This window comes from Dipodomys spectabilis, unplaced genomic scaffold (assembly GCF_019054845.1).
Source record: "Dipodomys spectabilis isolate Male_0828 unplaced genomic scaffold, ASM1905484v1 ptg000266l, whole genome shotgun sequence".
NCBI lineage: Eukaryota > Metazoa > Chordata > Mammalia > Rodentia > Heteromyidae > Dipodomys > Dipodomys spectabilis.
In genome coordinates this window covers 5707053-5721575 of record NW_024870943.1, presented here as the reverse complement: position 1 = coordinate 5721575, position 14523 = coordinate 5707053, and positions in this window count along the sequence as shown.

The window sequence follows — 14523 nt, the reverse complement described above, 5'->3', positions numbered from 1 at the left end:
TGGCAAAAAAAAAAAAAAAAAAATGTGGCTCCCTGACAGACTAAGGCAAAGGTCTCACCCTTATTTTGCTCAACTTGGCACTTTCTCAAGGAAGAGCTGGGTAATGTGGAGGGCATTTATTGAAAATATCATAAAGAAAGTGAACCAGCCACTGCAGCCTGAAGCAAAACCTATTACTCGGGCAGTCAGATGCTTTGTGGGATAAGAGCTTTGAAGTTCTTAGCTAAATATAATCTCACATGAGCCAGCAGCTGCACACCTAGAGATTTACCTATTGCAGCTGGAAATGGATGGCTACACAGAAACCTGCACACAGATGTTTATTACAGTTTTATTAAAAACTGCTCAAATGTATAAGCCACCAAGAAGTCCCTCAATAGGTGAATGGATACAAAACTCTTACATTCAGCCAGCAGGGATATTATCCAGCCATAAAATAGGGAGCCGTCAAACTGTCAAGAGAGATGGGAAACCTCAAAGGGTGAAAAAGGCAGTATGAGAAGGAAGCATGTTGTTTGGCTCCAACTACATGATGTCCTAGAAAAGGCAAAAAGTCAGGGCTGGGAAGGTGGCTCAGTGGCAGAGCGCTTGCCTCACTCACATGAGGCCCTGGGTTTGATTCCTCAGCACCACATAAACAGAAAAAGCTACAAGTGGTGCTGTGGCTCAAGTGGTAGAGGTCTAGCCTTGAGCTGAAGAGCTCAGGGACAGCGCCCAGGCCCAGAGTTCAAATCCCATGACTGACAAAAAAAAAAAAAAAAAAGCACAGTGCAGGGAGGGAAAGTGAGAGAAAACGAGGGAGGGGGTAACAATGTTGGACAAGAAATGTACCATTACCTTACTGATGCAACTGTAACCCCTCTGTACATCACCTTGACAACACAATAAAAATTTAAAAACAAATCCTATATGCAAATAATACTTAAAAAAAGAATTGCACAATGCCATGGGTGAAGTCTAATGTAAATATAGACTTTGTTTACTTAAAGCTTCCATAAGCTGGGCGCCCAGTGCCTCACACCTATAATCCTAGCTACTCAGGAGGCTGAGATCTGAGGATCATGGTTCAAAGCCAGCCTGGGCAGAAAAGTCCGTAAGACTTTTTTTTTTAGTTCCGGTCGTGGGGCCTGAACTCTGTGCCTGGGCACTGTCCCTCAGCTCTTTAGCTCAAGGCTAGCGCTCTACCACTTTGAGCCACAGCACCACTTCCGGCTTTTCTCCTTTTGCATATGTGGTGCTGAGGAATCGAATCCAGGGCCTCATGCATACAAGGCAAGCGCTCTACCACTGAGCCACCTTCCCAGCCCCCCAGCCCAAGACTCTTATCTCCAATGAACCACCAGAAAACCAGAAGTGGCGCTGTGACTCAAGTGGAAGAGCGCTCACCTTGAGCTGAAGAGCTCAGGGACAGCGTCCAGGCCCAGAGTTCAAACCCCGCAATTGACAGAAAAAAAAATTAAAAAAAATCTTCCATAGATTCCTGAGACTATAGAAGGCTGTGACTTAGAAAGACCTAAAAAGACTCTATGAGCAAGGTCAAGCCTTGCTCTGTGTGAGCAAGAGGCAAAGGCCAAGGCAGGGCTGTGGCCTGCCTGTGGCCAGCCTGGCTGAGTGGGAAGGCAGGCCTCAAGACTCAGAGCCAGATAAAAAGGCTGCGGGTTTTGTTGTGTTTCCTGCTCCAGGCATCTAGGGAAATCTCTTTTAAGTCACTACTTCACCACTAAACTTAGTGCATGACTTCACTGATCACACAGAACAAAGAATACAGTATTACCCAAACTAACCAGTTTAAAAAGCCACAAAACAATTACAACACACAAGTGGCAACAACCAACCCTAGGGGCTCAGGGAAGAATCTGACTCCCAGAGTTTCCATTTTAAAACACTGCTGGTGGCTCACACCTGTAATCCTAGCTATTCAGGAGGCTGAGGATCCTGGTTGCAATCAGCCCAGGCAGGGTAGTCCATGAGACTCATCTCCAGTAAACTACTCAGAAAAAGCCAGGTGCTGTGGTTCAAGGGGTACAGCCATAGCCTTGAGCAAAAGAAGCTTAGGGATAGAGCCCAGACCCAGAGTTCAAGCCCCAGGACCAACTAAATAAATAAAAAATAAATAAAATATTATAGCATTCAAACATTCAAAGTGCCCCATGAAGAGGCATGCAACTAACAAAAAAGATAAGTCTTAGCCAGGAGCTCATGTCTCTTATCCTAGCTACTCAGAAGATTGAGATCAGAGGATCATGGTTTGAAGCCAGCCAGGGCAAGAAAGTCCATGAAATTTTTATCTTCAATTAATCACCCAAAAGCAAGAAGTGGAGCTGTAACTCAAGAGGTAGAGCACTAGCCTTGAGAAAAAAAAAGGGGGGGGGCTGGGAAGGTAGCTCAGTGGTAGAGCACTTGCCTTGCATACATGAGGCCCTGGGTTCGATTCCTCAGCACCACATAAGCAGAAAAAAAAAAAAAGCCGGAAGTGGCGCTGTGGCTCAAGAGGTAGAGTGCTAGCCTTGAGCTGAAGAGCTGAGGGACAGCACCCAGGCCCAGAGTTCAGGCCCCACGACTGGACCAAAAAGCTCAGTCAGGAGGCTGAGATCTGAGGATAGTGGTTCAAAGCCAGCCTGGGCAGGAAATTCAGTGAGACTCTTACCTCCAATAAACCACTAGAAAACCAGAAGTGGCACTGTGGCTCAAGTGGTAGAACGCTCACTCACCTTGAGCTAAAGAGCTGAGGGACAGTGCCCAGGCCCAGAGTTCAAGCCCCACAACTGGCCAAAAAAAAAAAAAGCTCAGGGACAGCACCCAGACCCTGAGTTCAAGCTCTAGGACTAGCACAAAAGTAAGTAAATAAATAAAGGTCTGTTCAGATGCTGCCCACATCACACAAATGAAATCATTCTGTGTCTGGCATCCTTCACTAAGCATAATGTTTTAAAGGTTCATTCACACCACAGCACGTATGCGTATTTCATTTTTATGGCTAAATAATAAAATATATATACTACTTCACTGCATGGATAAACCTAACCTCAACCTGAAAGAAAAATTATAATAAAAATAAATAGCAGTAAATGTTTATTGCGGCTTTATTATGTACCAAAAACTACTATAATCGCTTATATTTTCTTTAGTTCTCATATACCTCTTTGGGACATGTACTATGTTATTAACTTTATTTCATGGTGAGGAAAATGAGGCCCAAAGAAGTAAACTTGGCCCAACTCAGTTTGGATCCAACCGTGAGTGATCTGATTTGAAAGTCCTTCTGCTATTATTACACACTTGAGATTGGAACACCTGCCCAACCCTCAGTACCTCCATTTATAAGTTGAAAAATCAAGTGAGAGTCCTCTTCTAGCCATAGAACCAATGTATAACTTTAACCGATGGTTAACTCATTTCTCTGATCACTCATTCAGAGGGTTGATTTCGGGTTTTCACAAAGTAGAACCAGGATACTTACAAAGGAAAATCCTTTTCTAGAGTTAGCTAGTGGATGAAACCGCAGTTTCTTACTCTCTACAAGCTGATTTTAGCAGGAAATGCAAATAAACATTAAAAATCAAGTACATTAATTTTCATAATAAAGTGATTGCTGGGGACTACAAGGGGTTTTCAAGAGTCTTCGGGGGTTGGATGGGACAAAACCACTTTTGTGATACTATTCAGAATTTATCTGTCTTGCTCAAACTCTGTGAAGCCTCTGAGAGGTTCTGAGACTTGTTATCTCAAGAAGTTGGATTGAAAAGCAGATATGAGAGTCCAGATGTACTCCTAGAATTCCAACTGCTCCAGAAGCTGAGGTGAGGACTGAGGTTTAAGGCTGTCCTGGGAAAACCTGTAAGACCTCTATCTGAAAAGCAAACTAGGACTGGGAGCATGGCTTAAGCAGTAGACCATTTGTTTAAGTAAGCACAAGACCTTGAGTTCAAGCCTCAGTGCCACCAAAAAAAAAAAGTAGTAAATCAATGACATTCTTCTCATTAAATTTTATTATTGCTATTTTATTTTTGCAGTGCTGGGAATTAAATCCACAGAGTCATGCACTGAAGTCAAATATGTTCACACTGAGCTGCAACCCAGCTCTATTACTGCTACTTTTAAGATCAATTATTAGTCTGCAGATGTAGCTGAGTAGAGCACTTGCTTCATGCAGTACATTACAAGTGCATAGTTAAAATCAATAAGCCAGGTGCTGGTGGCTCACCCCTATAATCCTAGCTACTCAGAAGGCTGAGATGTGAGGATTACAATTCAAAGCCAGCCCAGACAGGAAAGTCTGTCAGATTAACCACGGAAGTGGTCCTGTGGCTCCAAGTGGTAGAGCACTTGAACAAAAAGAGCTCAGGAACAGTACCCTGAGTTCAAGATCCATCCCTGGTCCAAAAAAAAAAAAATCAATTAATGAACACCTTGAAAGTTTATTCAACTTCTAATATATCCCATATCAGTAGATACTGGTTGACATAAAACTCTCTGGGAGTTTTCCTCAATAACTTAAGTGCAAAGGCAATCTAAGTTACAAAGTCTGAGAATCACTGCTCTAAAATGAAAAAGTCTAGTGTGTTCACATACACCCAGGGTAGTGTCCCTAAGAGAGAAACAATGCAGTGGAGATGTAGCTGAGTGATAAAAGGGCCTGCATATACAAGGCCCTGGACCCAGCCCCTTGAGCTGCATACACACACACACACACACACACACAAACACACACACAAAAACCAAAATTCCAAAATGGTAGGTGGTATGCTTATTGGCTTATTCAATTATTATTTTTTGCTGCAGTGCTGGAGAACACCTAATTCAGGGCCTTGTACTCCCTAAGCAAGCACGCTTATTACTGAGCTAAAATCCTCAACTCCTTAAATGTTAGCCTATTAATTTCATTGCCAGAATTTCAAAATCAGGTTTCATTCGATGTGAATTTTCTGGCCACTACTCAGAATTAAAAAGTACTGGCAAGGGCTGGGAATGTGGCTTAGTGGTAGAGTGCTTGCCTAGCATACATGAAACCCTGAGTTTGATTCCTCAATACCATATAAACAGAAAAGGCCCAAAGTGGCACTTGTAGCTCAAGTGGTAGAGTGCTAGCCTTGAGCAAAAGCAGCTTAGGGACAACACGCAGGCCCTGAGTTCAAGCCCCAGAACTGTGCTCTCTCTCTCTCTCTCTCTCTCTCTCTCTCTCTCTCTCACACACACACACACACACACACAAGTCCTAGCAATTCTGGCATGTCTTTTCCACCTGGCTATTCCCACTGGCTGGCATCACTTGGCTTGTAGCAAGCCATCCAGTGAGCTACAATCCTTCCTCTTACCGTCCTTGATCTGCCTATTAGGACCTAGTTACTACCCTAAGCTCCAAGGAAAGAAAAAAAATAACTTATGCAATAAACACCAACAATGAAATATATCGATCTAATCACTGCCTGCATTCCTCCAAAGAAGCCAGCTGCAATACATGCCACTTTTCCCGATCAGATTCCCCAAAAGAACTACTTTGATCTCCCCACTGGTATAGATACTATCAAACTGATTTGATTCTAAGGAAAGAAGGATATGACAGAAAAGGTGTATTGGGACAAGTACCAGTCATGAAGACTCACCAGAAGAGCAAGGGAGTGACTCTCTAGGGAACAGGTGAGACCAAGTTAAGCTCCACGGGGTGGGGGTTCAGGTGACAATCAGACCTTGACTATTTTACTTCTGGAAAGCTGGGTAGTCATTTCAGAATACGCATCCAATATCTTTTGATCTGAAAGCTGGTAGTGGGAAGGAAGGGGTCATTAGAACTTGGGTAGCAAAAGAAACAAGGAGATAGGTTTGAAAAAGGGGGGTGGGAGATAAGTTTTGGGAAGAAAAAAGTTTAAAAAAGCAATACTGAACTGAGGAGCTATCAGTGGGGAGTTGGGAGGGGGGATCTTGTTTGAGTACAAAGAAATTATTTTAAATTTCTTTATCTCTCCTTACCTCTGAAAGGGACCAAGAGGGTTTTGCAAGGGGGAAAAAATTGCAACTTTTTGTTCTTAAACTGAAGGGGAGGAGAGGATTGGAGAAATAAGTATTAGATGAGATACTGGAAGAACTTGGGTTGGTTTGCTCTAAGTAGAAAAAAAAAAATTTCAAAAAAGGGACTCCAGATGAGAAGAATTTTTGCTGGGAAGTGACCCCCAAATGGAGTTGGGGTGGAGGGGGGAGAACAAATACTGATTGAAAGACAAAACAAAACACAGTACTTTTGCTAGAGCGTCCTAAAAGTATGGAAGGGGCGTGATCAGGAAGGCTTAGGAGAGGTTTTTGTTTGCGCTGAAGACCCTCGACTGGGTCTTCCCCCCACAGCCCCTCAACAGTTGTGGTGTGGGGTGCTGAGCCAGAGGGGCCTAGAAGGGCAGGGCGAATGCAAGGCCGGGGTGCAGCGGGCCCGTGTGGAGGGCGGTCGGGTAGGGCCCGCGGCGCGAGCTGGGGGGCTGCGAGGGGGCAGTTGGGGCCTGGTGGGGCGGGGAAGGAAAGGAAAGCGGGTGCAGCGAGGCCAGGAGCCCCGATGGAGCCTCCTCCAAAAGGGGAAGGGCTGCGGGGGTGCAGCGGGGCCTGTCGGGGTGCAGAAGGTGCGTGCGTGACGCAGGGTGGAGGGCGTCCTTCGAAAGGGAGGCGCCGCCCCCCCCTCGACTTAAAAAAGAAATACCGAGGCGAATGGGGGTGTCAGCAGGGGGAAAGGGCTGAAGTTAGAGGAAAGGGGTGGGGGGGATCAAAAAGGGGGTGTAGGGAGACAAGGGCAAGGGGGGCAAGGGCAGCAGCAACCGGGTTTTACCCGCCCCCGGGGGCTCGCGCGCCGGGGGGCCTCGCGCCTCGTGCCTCGCGGGCCTCAGCAGCGGCCGCCAGCCAGACCCCACGGCCCCGGGTCTGCGCACGCGCAGCCCGGATGCGCGCGCCTCCCCTCCCCCACGCGGGCCCCTCCCCCACCGCCACCCCAGGGCACGCTGCCTGGCCCAAGGCCTGCGTGCACGCGGCGAGGCCTCTGCTCGCGCGCGTGCGTGCGTGCTTGCGTGCATGAACTCCCCCGAGAGCGGCCTCGCACATCGCCGGGGGTCCTCAGCCGCATGCTTTGCCCGAGCTGTGCGCGCAAGGCTGGGAGGAGAAGGGGCGTGGTCGGCGAGGGGCGTGGTCTGCACTGACCATGTGACCCACGGTCAGTGGCCAAAGGAGGCGGTTGGTCGCCATTTTGGAGAGCAGGCGGTTAAAGGTGAAGGGATTGGATGAAGGTCAAGCAGAGGAAAGGGGCTGCGACGTGGGGGCGGGGTGCCATGTGTGCTGTGTGCATTCTGCGGCTGCTCTGAGAGGCAGAGACTGCAGAAGCGATGCCAAGCTGCCTGGTCCAGAGACCCAACGGCTATAACAGGGCCCTGATTGGGCCTTCAGGCCTTGATCGTGGCTGCAGGAACGGGGATCTCCTAAATCCAGTAAAGGAAGTCCCCCTTTCTCAGTTCCCCATAGAGGAAATGGGCGTGCAGAAAAAAAGGTAGTTAAACATTATTTTCTCGGCAATATTAGGGCCACCTAGAGCTGTTATCTCAAACACTGTAATCTGTGTGTGTATGTATACACACTGGGGCTTGAACCCTAGGCCTGGAGCAAGAGCTCAGGTTTCTGGCTGATGGCTGGTGTTCTACCACTTGAACCATCTGGTATTTTGCTGCTTACCTGTTCTAGATAGAGGCTGACAGACTTTTCATGCCTGGGCTGGCTTCAAACCTCTATCCTCAGGTCTCAGTCTTCTGAGTAGCTAGGATAACAGGTGTGAGCCACCGACGGTGCCCAGCTTCAGCAAGTTTTTAGGACAACAAGAATTTAGCCTTTGCCAACCATTTGCCTTTTCTGGAATTTCTTTTCTTTGTGCTTTTTGCAAGTACCAGGATTTGGACTCAGAGCCTGGTTCGGCAGGCCACACGACTAGACTTAGATAATCCTATTATAGCCAATTTGATCACAGATGTAAACTTTCTATAAGCTGTGTGTCTTTTGTATATTAAAGACAGGAAGAAGCTTGTCCAACTGAAAGGAGGGCTAAGCTCAATAGCTAGGCAATGCAAATTAAAAACAGATATACTATCACACATTCACAAAGTTGGCTGATTTTTACACATTTCCTATCAGGAAAAACAAGGGGAATTGACACAGTACTAGCAACAAATTGGATAAAGTTACATTGTGGAACAGTTTCACCTTTTTGAATAAAAATTACACATACACCATGTTCCATGGTCCAGTAAACCCCACAATCCAGAGTTTGACTCCAGAGAAATTGTAAGTCTTGTGCACTAAGAGGCATACACAATGATAAGTCATAGGCAGCTGGGTTGGACTCTAGATTGGATGATCCTAGAACAAAAAGATGGAAAAAAAGAAAGGAAATTAGAAGTCAAACCATGAAAAACAGAGAGGTTTATTTCATAGGAATGTATCTGTGCTTTTTTTTTTTAACCCCCTTTATTTCTATGGTTGTTGGACACAGAGATGTGTGTGTCCCAGGCTGACCTTGAACTCACCATCTGCCTGTCTCCGCCTTCCCAGTGATGGTACTGTTATTTTCACACTTTTGTTTTGGGAGTGTGTGGTTTTGGGGCTTGGACTTAGGACATCGGTGCTGTTCCTGAGCTCTTTTGCTCAAGGCTAGCGCTCTATCACTTCAAGCCACAGCTTCACTTCTGTTTTTTGTTTTGTTTGTGTCCGTCGTGGGGCTTGAACTCTGGGCTTGGGCACTGACCCTCAGCTGTTCAGCTCAAGGCAAGTGCTCTACTGCTTGAGCCACAGTCACTTCCGGTTTTTCTAGTGGTTTATTGGAGATAAGAGTCTCATGGACTTTCCTGCCCAGGCTGGCTTTGAACCACACTCCTCAGATCTCAGCCTCCTGAGTAGCTAGGATTACAGGCATGAGCCACCACCGCCCGGCTTTCACTTCTGGTTTTTAAGTGGCTAATTGAAGATGGTCTCACTGGGACTTTTCTGTCTGGGCTGGCTTTGAACTGCAGTCCTCAGATCTCAGCCTTCTGAGTAGCTAGGAGGCAGGAGTCACTCGTGCTCAGCTTGTTTTCACACTTTTGACAAGTATTTGGGCAAAAAAACAAAACCAGTAGAAATTGGACTCTTTCCATGCCCTACAATAATACAGATGTGTTCCCATTTACTAATAAAGTTTTAAATGCAAGCAAAATAAACATATACAGTCAAGTGGCATGCAATATGGTCTAGTTTTATTTGTTTACTGAGGATTAAACTCGGGGGCTTACGCTCAGCAGGTGCTCTCCCACTACTCCCAGCCCAATTATTTGTAAAAACAGATATTAACCCCTTGTCTAAAGACTTGTCAAAGACTCACATTCTCTAAGTGCAAGCATATGAGAAATCAATCATAAGAGGTCAGCAAAAAGGAACTGTGGAAGTGGAAGAGAAAAACAATAAAATGGAAGCCCCAGCAAAGCTAAGGGAGAAGACTGCTCTCAGGGAGCCAGGGGTCCACCTGGCCTTGGACTCAACTCTTACACCTTTTCCTATTATCTTTCCACTTGGGCATGGCTCCGTCTTACTGTGACTCACCTTTTGAATCATTTCCTCCAAGCAATTTCAACCTCCTCACCCAGCCTGCCCTCCAAACTCCTCACCTGACCACTCACCAGCCAGATGTCTTCTCCAAGGTTGCACAACTGGCAGGAGCAAACCACTAAGCTAGCCTGACAGGTTCTACTTGAATTAGAAATCACAGATCTTCAGCAGGCACCAGGCCATCTCCTTAGGTGTCTGGAGTGGAGTACTACTCCAGATATGGCCAAGCCCTACACAGAGAATCCATTTAGGAACTCCTGTCACCTATCCCTAAAGTCAAGCTCTCTATTCTGCTCTTTTTTTTTTTTTTTTTGTCAGTTGTGGGGCTTGAACTCTGGGCTTGGGCGCTCTCCTTGTGCTCGTCACCTCAAGGAGAGCGCTCTACCACTTGAGCCACAGCACCACTTCCAGCTCTTTTTTGTCTATTCTGCTCTTTCTTTGCTACTTCTAAGATGAGCCTCTTTGGTCCCCAGCTCCTGAGATCATCCTGTCTCAAGCATTGGGGGCACCTACCTCCTACTTCCTTCCTCCTACATTTCTGTGTCATTCCTCCTTCTCCTCTCTTCAATCATCCATCTCTTTCTCCCCTCTGCCAGACCATATAAGTCAGAGTTCTTGAGAGGAATAGAGTTTGGATATGTAGAATTATAGAACATGTATAATTATGATACTTAGAGCCCTGTGCAAACTCTAGGGGTTCCACATGTGAAGTCCAGTCAGTATACCATGACAAAGATTTATTACAAGGGGCAAAGTTATGCCATGGAAAAATGAATTCAATCCATCTTCCAGGATACAGATATAAGTATTAGGTTGAAATAGAGGGAGAATTGGGCAGGAGGTGAGAAATCTGTGTGAATGGTCCTGTAGCTGGTAATGTTGTGAACCTTGTCATTTGTGTGTGTGTGTGTGTGTGTGTGTGTGTGTGTGTGTGCACGCTGGACTTGAACTCAGGGCCTGGGTGCTGTCCCTGAGCTTTTCATTCAAGGCTAGTGGTGTAGCACTTGAGTCACAGCTCCACTTCCTGCTTTATGGTGGATAGCTGGAGATAAAATTCTCAAAGACTTTCCTGGGTTAGGCTGGCTTCAAACCACACTCCTCCAATCTCAGCCTCCTGAGTAGCTAGGATTACAGGCTTGAGCCATTGGTGCCTTTGCAGCTGCTTTTTTTTCGGTTGTAGGGCTTGAACTCAGGGCCTGAGCGCTGTCCCTGAGCTTTTTTGCTCAAGGCCAGCACTCTACCACAGTGCCACTTCTGGTTTTCTGGTGGTTAATTAGAGATTGATCAAATGTCGTGATCATGGACTTTCCGGCCCTGGCTGGCTTTGAACTGTGATCCTCAGATCTCAGCCTCCTGAATAGCTAGGATTATAGGTGTGAGCCAACAGCGCCCGCCCTCACAGCTTCTTAAAGCCACAACTTGTCCCCCTTGGGGAGTGGACCAGGTTATTCAATGATTAACCCCGTGGGTGGTTGTCTCTCACCCCGTTTCCTTTGGTGTCTATCAGTAAACAGGTGAGAACCCCCGTTTGCTCCCGATATCGGAGGGGGGGGGGCGCCTCCATCTCCAAGGTCACAGTGTACTGGCATGGCTCAGCGTCCCTAGAGCTGTCAGACGCTGGCCCTGCCCTCTGAAGCCCCGCCCCGCGACCCACCCGCAGTCGGCCCGATTCAAATCCAGCCAATGGCGGCGTGTAAACAAACCTAGCCCCGCCCATCGACGAATAATTCCGGGAGTCGGACGTAAGGCCCATTTAACCCGGTGAGGAACTGGGGGCTGGACGGAATCCTGACCACGCCCTCACGCTTGGGCCAATAGGAAGGTAGGCTCCGCCCCCGCACTTGCCGCGCTGAGGACCCGAGGCCGGGCTGGGCTCGCTGCTGCCTGATTTCCCAGCGTTTCGGGCCGTCTCCCTGTTCGGAGGGAGCGCGCGCGCGCGCGTTCTGGGGGCAAAGATCTCCCCGGATTTTTTCTATTTTTCTCCTCTCTTCCTTTGCCTGGGGCAAAGATCCCAGATCTCAGATTAGTGCAACAGTCACGTGTTCTGCTCGAGTGAAATCCTAAACTACAGATAAGCAAGTACTTGGATTGGTCAAGTTTTCTTTACACCCGCCAGGGTGAGGGCGGAGCCGAGGACGTTGTTTTGACTTTGGAGAGGGCGTGGTTCGGACGGTAAAGCTCAAGGTCTTGGCTCTATCCAGAGCCAAGGCCTTGGGTTCGAATCCAACATCTTCAAAAAGGAGAAATGAATACATAGGGTAGAAAATATGGCACTTGGCAGGAAAGCGATCTATTCCTGCTAGAGGCGTTATGGAGCTAGTGCACAGAGGTGAGACATGGCCTATCTCAGCACCTCTCCTGAGTAGCTAGGATCACTGATATGAGCCAAAGAACCCAGCTCCAACTCAGTTTATCATCTGGGATTTAACAGTTTATACCTGCTTCTTAAGTAGGAAGGGAGCAAGGTATATCACGTTTAAAGAAAAGCATTTTTTCCCCCTTGAGCCAGGGGTGTCCCTCTGTAACCCAGGCTGGCCTTGAACTTGTAATCCTCCTACCTTAGCCTCCTGAGTGCTGGGATCATAGGTGTGTGCCACTATGCGGCGTCTGTTTCCATACTGGCCCCCAAGTTGACCTTTTACCATCCCTTTTGCAGCTCCTGACCACAGGAGATTTCTCAGACCTTACCAACTGCTTCCAAAATAGCATTGACAACTTGTAAGGTCAGCTCTATAGTTTAGGCTCTCAAGGACTGCAGGACCCAGAGCAGAGCAGGAAGGATGTACATTCCATCTGGAAGACAGGGGCTGGGTTCTGCCAGCTCTTTCCTGGCTCAGTCTAGGGATGGAGGACAGACCACATCACACCAGAGAAACCTGGGACCTGTAGGTATGAATGGTCAAGGCAGGAAACCGAAGTCAGGAGGCTTGTGTTAAGCTTACTTGCTCTATTGCTAAGAGTTGAGCTGTATAGGAGGCAGAAACTGGGGACTCTCTGGGCATCAATACCCTTGGCACCTGTTAGAATAAATTTCCTAACAGCCTGCCAGTGCCCAACTTCAGTCTTCTCCTCCCCCACGGCTGGTAGCTATGACAAGCTCACTAGTGCCACCCTTAAGAGATCCCTAGGTTACAAGGAAGTCCTCAGCCTGTAACTGGGGCCCCACTTCCTGCTTACAAGACCACGGTCTTGGACCTACTTTTGTTTACTGTAAGCAAAATGTCTCTAGCTGGAAGTAACTTAATGTCTCCCCTCCCATCCCCTTACCCCCGTGGGAAATTCTGATTGGACACATGCTCACAAGAAGCTCTGAAGCTTAAGCAGAAGAATAACTGCCTAGCAAAAGTAGGTCCTGAGTTCAAACCCCAATACCACACACACACACTAGACACACAAACACAAAGCACAGGTCAATCGATTGGGGCAGATTATGCAAAAATAAGGTCTCAAGGTATACATTACTGTTTACCTTCTGAGGGGTCCACGTAGCTTCCAAGAATCCCAGATAACCACTGGGTAAATTTATTAACTTTTTTTTTTCGGGGGGGGGGGGGGGGGAGAACCCTCTAGGTAGCCCAGGTTGTACTCAAAACAAGATCCTGCTGCTTCAGCTTCTTGAATGCAGGGATGACAGGCATGCCTCACCCCACCCAGCTTGGAATTCATAGTTTTCAAGGAATTCACCATCAACAAAACCAACAACCGGCATTTCCCCAGAAGTTCACTCCTCCCAATAACCCTATCAGACCTGTCGTTTTACCAGAATTTTTTTTTGGGGGGTCCCATCGTGGGGCCTGAACTCTGGGCCTGGGCGCTGTCCCTCAGCTCTTCAGCTCAAGGCTAGCACTCTACCACTTGAGCCACAGCGTCACTTCCGGCTTTTTTTCTTTTTGCTTATGTGCTGCTGAGGAATCGAACCCAGGGCCTCATGCATGCAAAGCAAGCGCTCTACTACTGAGCCACCTTCCCAGCCCTTACCAGAATTTTTGAGATGAGGTAATGGAAGCACAGAGAGGCCAAGTAATTTCCTCAACACCACACAGAGACAAAAAACAACAATTAAAAAGTGGATGTAAAAAACAGCATGTGAACCAGGAACTTGACTGGCTTAAAACACGTCTCCAGCAGTCATTTACTAACACATTTATTAACGATTACGCTATTGTGCACCTCCTGGGTGCACTAGCTTCGCTAGGGTCCTGGGAAGACAGAAGGGGTTAAGAGACCAGGATAGGAGTCTCCGCCCACCCCGCAGGGCACACAGTGGGCGCTCACCCAGCGTGAGGGGCATGGCCGCGAAGATCCGCGGGTCCCGTCCGCCAGACGCTCCCGGCCCAAACATCGGGGGGATGGAGGGGTGGGAAGGGGGGAAATCCATCGAGGCTGTGCCGAGCCGCAATCTCAGACTGGGGTGAGGGATCGAGCCACAGCCCAGGCCCAGATCTGTCACCCCCCCCCCCAAAAAAAAAAAAAATCCCCGTCGCCTTCCACCCGGTCGGTCGGACGCCGAGCTCCTGCGCGGCACCACCTCGGGACAATTCCAGCCTCCATCCTCCATCCTCCACTCTGCTATGACCTCCGGCTTCCAGAGCTCGCCCTGGGAGGGTCCTCCGGCCAAACCACCGGCCCCTAGACAGGCGCCCCCTCCCCAGGTAAGCCCGGCTCCATGGTGGGGGGGGGTAGGGAAGCGTCTGAGCGAGCCCCCGCCTCCTGCCGCCCGAATCCCGGCTCGCGGCGGCCGACAAACTGCACCCTAACCGGGGCAGGCGCACCGCAAGCCTTGGGCGGAGCAAGAGCGAGGGGGCGGAGCCCCGGCATGAGCAGCTTCCCATTCGTTATCCATCCCGCCGCTCGGATTGGCGGTGTGATGATTGGTTCTTTGAGGCGTGTAGGCGGGGCCTCCTTAAGCCCAGCCCCCGTGGAGGGCGG